Genomic DNA, 10,191 nt, shown 5'->3' with positions numbered 1-10,191 from the left:
TGACTCTTCTCACAACCGCCAGACAGGAGACATGCTGGACAGACTATTTCTATTTAATTTAATTAACATTTAACTATGCAAGTCAGTTAAGAATAAATTATTATTTACAATGACGGCCTACCAGGGAACAGTGGGTTAACTGTCTTGTTCAGGGGCAGAACAACAGATTTTTACCTTGTCAGCTCGAGGATTCGATCCAGCAACCTTTTGGATACTGGCCCACCGCTCTTACCACTAGGCTACCTGCCACCCCTTTATTCTTTCCACTTTTCTCCTTCACTCTAACAGGGCACCTCAGGAATTAGGGCGCATGTTCGCCACCACAATTACAGCATTTAGGCCCCGTCTACATACCTTGACACATGACCAAATACTGTAATTTGCATTTATCACTGCATGGGTTTGGGCCCAAAGGCTCATACAGGGTATCTCACAAAACCCAAATACACGTGCGAAAGGAGAGACTCTTCTTAAAAAAGCAATAGAATGGATGGAGTCAGTCGGTTGGCACCAACCACTTGATCTAATTCTTCAAGTTCATCCTGTGCATTGTACGGATACAAAAATATAAGCCCACTTCTCGGTACTCTCACATACGCCACGTCATCCAACGCATCCACAATTCTCATAGACACTTCCAATGGATCTCCCAGGTAACTCCATTGATCCAAACCCCTCACTCTGACCAAAAAATAATCAGCACTAAGCTTGGATTTACTAGATACCACTATCACTTTATTTCTCTCATTTCCTTTTGAATTCGCCACTGCAATCCTTCTTACTCTCATCTCCACTCGACGCGCCATCTTATTCAAACTTCCAATACCTCCCCTCCCTGGACTGGGCTTGGGCACCACACTTAGCTTATTACAGAGTTATTACACCACATAGATCACATCTCTGTAGCAAGGACTATTTATAATCACATTTATAACAATCCTGGTAGGTAGACTGCTCTAAAGGTTTCACTCCGTAAGATGATGGGGAACAGGAAAAACTTACTGATCAATTAGACAGACAAGGTATTGCAGTGTCTGTAGTCACCCAATTGGCAATCTATCTGATCTTACCATAATATGTCTGCTGGCTCTGGGTAAGTCATTAGGGTCAAGGCTGCATGTTTAGTGGAGACACAGCGGCCTGTGGCCAGCCAAACTGTGGTGCATCAGCCATGTGGTTCCAAAGTACAGTTCAGGTTCTGTAAAGAGTAGGACAAAGGGATAAATACACCAGGGAAAATAAGCGACACCTAGAGGGGGTGGAGACAATCACAAGGACAGGTGAAACAGATCAGGGCGTGACAGTACCCCCCCTCTAGGGACACCACCTGGCGTCCTACCTGCGCGCATACCTGGCTGACCGGGGTGTCAGCAGTGAAAATCGGCGATGAGGGCCGGGTCCAGCATGTCTTTCACCGGAACCCAGCACCTCTCCTCCGGGCCATAACCCTCCCAGTCAACCAGATACTGGAAACCCCTGCCCCGTGGTCGAACGCTCAGGAGGCGTCTCACCATATAAGCTGGCTGGCCATCGATGACATCGGGGGAAGGGATGGGCCTAGAAGCAGAAGACAGAGGACAAAGAGACAAGGGTTTAATCATGGAAACAGGAAAAGTAGGGTGAACACGGAGGGTACGGGGAAACAGCAAAAGGACAGCAGTGGGACTAATGACTCTAGAAATGGGGGGAATGGACCAATGAAACGGGGGGAAAGTTTTCGGGATTCTACCCAGAGGGGTAGGTCCCGAGTGGACAGCCATACCCTCTGCCTGACCCGATAGCGAGGAGCCAGAGTCCGGTGCCGGTCCGCTTGTCGACGATACCTGGAGGTGGTCTTGAGAAGAGCCGCCCTAGCTCTTTTCCAGGTACGCTGACAGCGGCGGACGAACATCTGGGCTGAAGGTACGTTGACCTCAACCTCTTGCTCTGTGAAGAGCGGGGGCTGATACCCCATGGGGCATTCAAAAGGGGATAGTCCAGTAGCCGAGCAAGGGAGAGAGTTTCTGGCATATTCCACCCAGACCAATTGCTGACTCCAGGTGGTGGGGTTACTGGCAACCAGACACCGGAGTGCCGTCTCCATATCTTGATTGGCTCGCTCCGACTGGCTGTTAGATTGGGGATGAAACCCACAGGACAGGCTGGCTGACGACCCAATAAGAGTGCAGAACGCCTTCCAGAATTGGGACGAGAACTGAGGACCCCGGTCCGAGACAACGTCAACCGGGAGGCCATGGATATGGAAGATGTGCTGCACCATAAGCTGGGTCTCCTTGGCTGAAGGTAACTTAGGAAGAGGGACGAAATGGGGGGCCTTGGAGAATCTGTCCACCACCYTCAGAATGGTGGTGTTGCCATCTGACAGAGGAAGCCCAGTGACGAAATCCAGAGAAATAGTGGACCAGGGGCGATGAGGGACAGGAAGTGGCTGTAGGAGGCCAGACAGAGCTTGCGGCGGAGTCTTGATTTGAGAAACCATGATAGGCCACCAGAAGCGTTGACAGCGGAAAGCTTCTTCCGGTCTGACGAGTACCAGCATGACAGGTAAGCCTGAAGGAGTGAGCCCATTCCAGGATCTTAGACCGGACCGCATCAGGGACAAACAGATGGGTTAACTGCCTTGTTCAGGGGCAGAACGACAGATTTTTACCTTGTCAGCTCGGGGATTCAATCTTGCAACCTTACAGTTAAGTAGTCCAACGCTCTAACCACCTGCCTCTCATTGCACTCCACGAGGAGCCTGCCTGTTACACGAATGCAGTAAGAAGCCAAGGTAAGTTGATAGCTAGCATTAAACTTATCTTATAAAATAACAATCAATCAATCAATCACTAGTTAAACTAGTAATATCATCAACCATGTGTAGTTATCTAGTGTGTCTTGCGTTGCATATAATTGATGCGGTGCGGAAAAAGGACTGTCGTTGCTCCAACGTGTACCTAACCATAAACATCAATGCCTTTCTTAAAATCAATACACAAGTATATATTTTTTAAACCTGCATATTTAGTTAATATTGCCTGCTAACATGAATTTCTTTTAACTAGGAAAATTATGTCACTTCTCTTGCAATAGAGTCAGGATATATGCAGCAGTTTGGGCCGCCTGGCTCGTTGCAAACTAATTTGCCAGAATTTTACATAATTATTACATAACATTGAAGGTTGTGCAATGTAACAGGAATATTTAGACTTATGGATGCCACCCGTTAGATAAAATACGGAACGGTTCGGTATTTCACTGAAAGAATAAACGTTTTGTTTTCGAGATGATAGTTTCCGGATTCGACCATATTAATTACCTAAGGCTCGTATTTCTGTGTGTCATTATGTTATAATTAAGTCTATGATTTGATAGAGCAGTCTGACTGAGCGATGGTAGGCAGCAGCAGGCTCGTAAGCATTCATTCAAACAGCACTTTCGTGCGTTTTGCCAGCAGCTCGTTGCTGTGCTTCAAGCATTGCGCTGTTTATGACTTCAAGCCTATCAACTCCCGAGATTAGGCTGGTGTAACCGATGTGAAATGGCTAGCTAGTTAGCGGGGTGCGCGCTAATATCATTTCAAACGTCACTCGCTCTGAGACTTGGAGTAGTTGTTCCCCTTGCTCTGCATGGGTAACGCTGCTTCGAGGGTGGCTGTTGTCGATGTGTTCCTGGTTCGAGCCCAGGTAGGAGTGAGGAGAGGGACGGAAGCTATACTGTTACACTGGCAATACTAAAGTGCCTATAAGAACATCCAATAGTCAAAGGTATATGAAATACAAATCGTATAGAGAGAAATAGCCTTATAATTCCTATAATAACTACAACCTAAAACTTCTTACCTGGGAATATTGAAGACTCATGTTAAAAGGAACCACCAGCTTTCATATGTTCTCATGTTCTGAGCCAGGAACTTAAACGTTAGTTTTCTTACATGGCACATATTGCACTTTTACTTTCTTCCCCAACATTGTTTTCGCATTATTTAAACCAAATTTAACATGTTTCATTATTTATTTGAGGCTAAATTGATTTTATTGATGTATTATATTAAGTTAAAATAAATGTCTATGGTATAAAACAAATAAAAAACGTCTGATTAATCGGTATCGGCTTTTTTTGGTCCTCCAATAATCGGTATCGGCGTTGAAAAATCATAATCGGTCGACCTCTAGCTGTAACCACGAATGAAACAGAGGTAGAAGTTAGCAAAACCTTGGAAACGTTGCAACTGCACCCTGAACGTGGGTTGAGGCCAATCCACCACTGCTTTCACCATTCCAGGATCCATCTGGACATTTCCCTCAACAATGACATATCCCAGAAAGGAGATGGTAGAGTGTTGAAACTCACACTTGTCGGCTTTTTCGGACAATTGGTTCTCCAGAGGCATTGAAGGACCTGTCTGACATGCAGACCATGTTCTTGGGCGGACCAGGAAAAAAACAGGATGTCGTCAAGGTGAACGAACAAAAACTGGTTTAGCATGTCCCGGAGCACATCGTTTACCAGGGCCTGGAAGACAGCGTTGGTGAGTCCAAACGGCTTGACCTGGTGCTCATAATGTCCGCTGGCTGTGTTGAACGCTGTCTTCCACTCGTCTCCTTCGCGTATCCGAACCAGGTGGTAGGCATTCCGAAGGTCCAGCTTGGGAAAAATGGTGGCCCCCTGGAGAGGTTCAAAAGCCGAGGATAGGAGTGGTAGGGGTTAACGATTCTTAATTACAATCGTAATCATTAAGACCCCGGCAGTCAATGCACAGACGCAGGGTATTGTCCATCTCCACAAAGAAAAACCCTGCGCTGGCAGGAGAAGCAGATGGACAGACAGCCCCAGTAGCCAGAGACTCCTCTATCTACTCCTCCATGGCCTTGGTCTCCGGCCCAGATAGAGAATATAACCTACCACGAGGTGGTGTGGTGTCTGGGAGGAGATCAATGGCACAATCACAAGGACGATGCGGGGGAAGAGAAGCAGCCCGTGCCTTGCTGAAAACCTCCAGGAGGTCGTGGTACTGTGTGGGGACGGTATAGAAATCCGAGACTTAACTTTAAGCCCTGAGGAGGCTGTCTCGGGGAAGGCTGCTTTGCTTTGAGGCAATGGGAATGGCAAAACGGACTCCAACCCAGGACTGAACTTGTGGTCCAATCAATAACGGGGTTGTGTTTCTTAAACCAAGAAAATCCCAAAACAACTGGAACATGGGAAGACTCAATGAGAAGCAGTTGTATTGCCTCACTGATTTCCTGAAACCCGTAGATTAACAGGAACAGTGCTGTGGGTAACTCTACCAATAGATCATCCATCCAGTGCTCTAGCGTCCATGGGAACAGAGAGAAATTGAGTGGGAATAGCTCATTCAGAAACTAGAGTAGCATCCATAAAACTCTCATCTGCCCCAGAGTCAGTGAGCACCCTTAGAGATTTAGACTGGTCTCCCCATAGCAGTATAACAAAGGAGGAAGTGCGGTTATTAATGGAATTAAGAAAACTCCCAGTCTGGCTCACCAGAGTACTTGTGCCTACTATAGAGATAGGTCTCTTAACTGCGCAGGTGGCTATATAATGTCCTGCAGCCCCACAGTACAGACAGCTGTTGGAACTCAGCCTATGTGAACGTTCTTTCGGCGATAATCTAGCTCTGCCCAGTTGCATAGGTTCCAGAGTACAGTACATGACTCACCCGTCGCTGATGATTCTTGAGGGAGCTCGGGTGGRTTCGGATCCTCTCTGAAAAATAGCCTTCGGGGACTTCCGGATTCCTTCGAAGGTGAGCGAGCCACTGCGGATGAACGAGTGTGACCCAGGCTAGACCTCTCACTCCTGCGTTCCCTTAGCCGCCCATCAATTTTAATGGTGAGGGCGATGAGGGAATCGAGGTCCACCGGCAATTCCCGAGTGGCTAGCTCATACTTTTTCTCCTCAGATAGTCCGTGAAGGAAGGTATCAAAAAGGGACTCCGGATTCCAGGCACTCTCGGCGTCCAGCGTGCGAAAGTCAACAGCGTAGTCTGCCACACGACGAGAATTTTGACGTAAATCCAGCAGTTTATGGGCCGCCTCTCTGCCGGATACCGGAGAATCAAAAACCTTCCTCACCTCTGCCATCAAGTCCTCCAGATGACGACAAACAGCGGATTGTTGCTCACAAACTGCCGTCTCCCAGGAGAGCGCCCTTGCCGACATTAGCGTAATAATATATGCTATTTTAGATCAGTCCAAAGGAAACAAAGATGGCTGTAGCTCAAAAATAAGGGAGCATTGAGAAAGAACCCCGGCAGGTACCAGGATCCCCAGAGTATCGCTCAGGAGGAGGTAAGCAGGGGATGGTCTAATTTACTAATGGGATGGTCTAATTTACTCAACAATCAAAAACTGTATCTGTTTAGATTTCTTAATGAACCAAAAAAATATATAGTTATTTCCAGTGGTGTAAAGTACTTAAGTGAAAATACTTTAAAGTACTACTTAAGTAGTTTTTTGGGGTATCTGTACTTTTACTTTACTATTTATATTTTTGACAACTTTTACTTTTACTTCACTACATTCCAAATGAAAATATTATACTTTTTACTCCATACATTCTCCTTGACAATCAAAAGTACTCGTTACATTTTGAATGCTTAGCAGGACGAATTCAAGCACTTATCAAGAAGACATGTGGTCATCCCTACTGCCTCTGGCCTGGGGGACTCACTAAATACAAATGCATCCTTCTTAAATAATGTCTTGTGTTGGAGTGTGCCCCTGGCTATCCATACATTTTCAAAACAAGAAAATGTGCTTAAGGAATGTTGAATGATTTACACTTTTACTTTTGATKSTTAAGTATATTTTAGCAATTACATTTACTTTTGATACTTAAGTATATTTTAGCAATTACATTTACTTTTGATACTTAATTATATTTAAAACCAAATACTTTTAGACTTTTACTCAAGTAGTATTTTACTGGCTGACTTTCACTTTTACTTGAGTAACTTTCTAGTAAGGATATTATTCCCATTTTATTTGGTGTACCTCTGCTGTCATGGGTACACGAAATAAAAATGTGATTCACATTTAAAAAAATATATATATAAAAACATTTTTTTTATCTGCAACTATATTCAATGTGTGGSACAAAATTGAGACTATGACTAAGAAGWTGGAGCTCTTTTCTGTCWGCATTWACAAGGACAACACACAGGTCTTTCCATAATTGTATTGTTTTTTTTGTGTGCAAATGAACTCAAGCTTACAGACAATGTCAAATGTGATCCTGTGAAGCACCTGAGTGAGCTGGGTGAGCAATTACGCAGGTACTTTCCCGAAATGGACGACACAAACAACTGGATTCGTTATTCATGCCCTGCCTCCAGTCCATTTACCAATATCTGAACAAGAGAGCCTCATCGAAATTGCAACAAGCGGTTCTGTGAAAATGTAATTTAATCAGAAGCCACTGCCAGATTTCTGGATAGGGCTGCACTCAGAGTTTCTTGCCTTGGCAAATCACGCTGTTAAGACACTGATGCCCTTTGCAACCTCGTACCTATGTGAACTCGGCCCTCACTAGCATGCAAACTAAATACAGGCACAGACTGTGTGTGGAAAATGATTTAAGACTGAGACTCTCTCTAATACAATCCAACATTGCAGAGTTATGTGCATCCTTTCAAGCACACCCTTCTCATTAACATGTGGTGAGTTATTCACKATTTTTTATGAACAATAAGGTTTTATATGTAAGATGGCTAAATAAAGAGCAAAATTATTGATTATTATTATTATATTATTTGTGCCCTGGTCCTATAAGAGCTCTTTGTCACTTCCCATGAGCCGGATTGTGACAAACTCACACTCATTCTTATTTTTAATAAATGTATCATATAGTGTTTGCAGGCTTACAATGATGGCAAAAAACAACATTTGAGAATGCACTGACCCTGGTGCAGCTGGAGGTTGAATGTTTGAAGGGGTACGGGACTATAAAAAGTTTAGGAACCACTGTATTAAGGTATCTATACTTTTACTCAAGTATGAAAATTGGGTACTTTTGACCCATTGATTCTACTATGTAGTATACCATCCCAGGCCATACTGGACCAAACACGTGGGACAGTACAAAGGTTTTCTCATTGGGCACACCTCCTCCCAGTCAGTTCCAGTTATGGCTCTTTCTGCCCTCCTCCTGAAATCGTCGCGCAATCCGATTGGTCCTCCGCTGCAGCGTGAGGCCAGAAGTAACCCATCTTCGTATCACACTATTCGTTGCTGTCAAAAACGTATCTTGTAGTTGCGTTAGGTCATCATAGTGTGATTTTTTTTTGGAAATGCATGTCTGAACCAGAGTGAATAAATAATCACCCATCCTTTGGGATAAAATATCCAGGATTGCTTGTCGGTTTATTTCACACGGTGAGTATCTTAAGCTCATTACGAGTACACTGACTGCCTGTGTACAGTATAACGCTAATTAGCTAGCTGCCTGTATATCGCTACACCTTGCATGCCATTGTGCTAGCTAGCAAGATGCCGGTCTGACTAGCTAGCTTGGTGCAAATGTCAGTAACCAACACTTTCTTATATGATACGCATTCACATCCACCAGATTTGTATTGAGACGATTGCGTTTTGATGAATTTGATTATGGTAGTTAAACCATAACGCGACACAGAATTAGTAGTTACTAGCCTGATTTGATGTAGCTAGCTAGCTAACGTTTGTTACTTTGCTAGACATAGGATTCCCATCCATAAGATTCACCAGTTTTGGGCCAGTGCGGGGGAGACATTTATTTCCCATCATTAGAGTCAACATGGACTCGGGGGTAGACGTAACATAGTAAACATAAATCCGGAATACTCCATTTAGTTTGCTGCTTCGTTTAGTTCGTATGGTATGTATTAATATGTGGGTAATCATCCAATTTGTATGCTATACTGCAAATGTCAGTTTGTGAGCTATGCTCCAAATGTCAATTCGTTTTGGCTAATGTTTATTAGGCTAGGAGTTAAGGTTAAAGGGTTAGGGTTGGGCAGTGGTTTCTACTAGTTCTGGGTACTTTTTAGCCGTGTACTTTGTCCACTTAAATTAACTATGCTACTTTTTTACAAGTCAGCCAAGCCCTCCCGCTTGAATGAATGATAGGCATTAACTAGGCTACTTTTCAATTCGCAAGTCAAGTCGTCAGCTGAGCGCTCTCTCGTTAGAATGAACGATATGCATCTTCTAGCGGTCTATTGATAGGACAAGCGCTTGTCAGTCACAAAGTGAGCGATGACATGGAAACACTACTGGTTTGACAGTCTGCTGTCTGTCACGCCTCACTACCTGGGTGTGTGTTGTGTACGCTGTGGTTGCAGTCAAATTTCTTTACATGGATGGAGAGGGCATGATGTTCTTTCAAAGTCTGTGAGTCCCGTATAATGTAGTAACAATGAGTCCAAATCCACTTAGCCTATTGTTTTTTGGCACATTCATTTATTTTATTTTGCGTGTTTCATATGCAGCCACGAAATGCTGGTGCGTAGGCTTAGTGTGATTTGATTTACGAACGGCAAACTTTACTAGTATATAAGTTATAGTTATAAATGGTTTCGAACTGATTAAATACAGTCTCATATATCATTGCCATTCATAAATAATAGAACGTAGTTATGTCTATGGTATCGTAACAGGACAAGTAAACGAAAGATCTTGTTTGTATTTTTGATATGAAGTCCATCAGGACTTTCCAGACAGACGTTAGTGAGTGACTCGTCAGTAGCCTACCAAATCGCATTGGTAAGAGCCATTCATTTGACTCTCTAATTTGTAGCCTTTTTGGTGATTTATCTGCAGATAAATTATGAAAACATTAGATGAAGATGATGAGTCCTCCTCACTGCAGTAACATAAGGTAGGTTAGTGGAGCAATAGCCTCASTCTGGCCCAAAATATGATAAAATAGATTGAATTGTTTTAAAAGCTAATGACACTTATGGTATTTTCAGAGATATTGATATAGGTCTACTGATTTAATCAAAGTGTTGACAATGGACTGCTGTTTTCAGTGAAGGAAGGCCCATGATTAACACCTGCTTCATTCTTCATTCATACCTGTATTGCAGATAGCTGAGAATTCCTCTTAAAAGGAAGTTTGAAGCCTGTGGAAGTCAGCAGACTCTTAAAATTATTTAAGAAGGAATCTGTGGGTCAGTTGTTAAACAATTACTTTTTTTTAAAT

General features: G+C 43.6%; 1 protein-coding gene across 8 annotated transcripts in view; it reads left to right on the top strand.

Annotated features, from left to right (window-relative positions):
* Positions 1–8,247: 8,247 nt before the first annotated feature.
* Positions 8,248–10,191, top strand: part of acaca (acetyl-CoA carboxylase alpha) — a 60,351-nt gene continuing 58,407 nt past the window's right edge. For 7 of the 8 annotated variants that reach the window (XR_011481777.1, XM_024012151.2, XM_024012149.2 and 4 more), the window contains exons 1-3: positions 8,248–8,381; positions 9,807–9,864; positions 10,076–10,159. The gene's annotated coding sequence lies outside the window, so the exon portion shown is untranslated. The remainder of the gene's footprint in view (positions 8,382–9,806; positions 9,865–10,075; positions 10,160–10,191) is intronic. The other variant, XM_024012146.2, reaches the window with a different exon arrangement.

This window comes from Salvelinus sp. IW2-2015, linkage group LG20 (assembly GCF_002910315.2).
Source record: "Salvelinus sp. IW2-2015 linkage group LG20, ASM291031v2, whole genome shotgun sequence".
Classification (NCBI taxonomy): domain Eukaryota; kingdom Metazoa; phylum Chordata; class Actinopteri; order Salmoniformes; family Salmonidae; genus Salvelinus; species Salvelinus sp. IW2-2015.
Note: the sequence above shows the minus strand (reverse complement) of the source record. Positions and strands in the feature narration are given on the sequence as shown.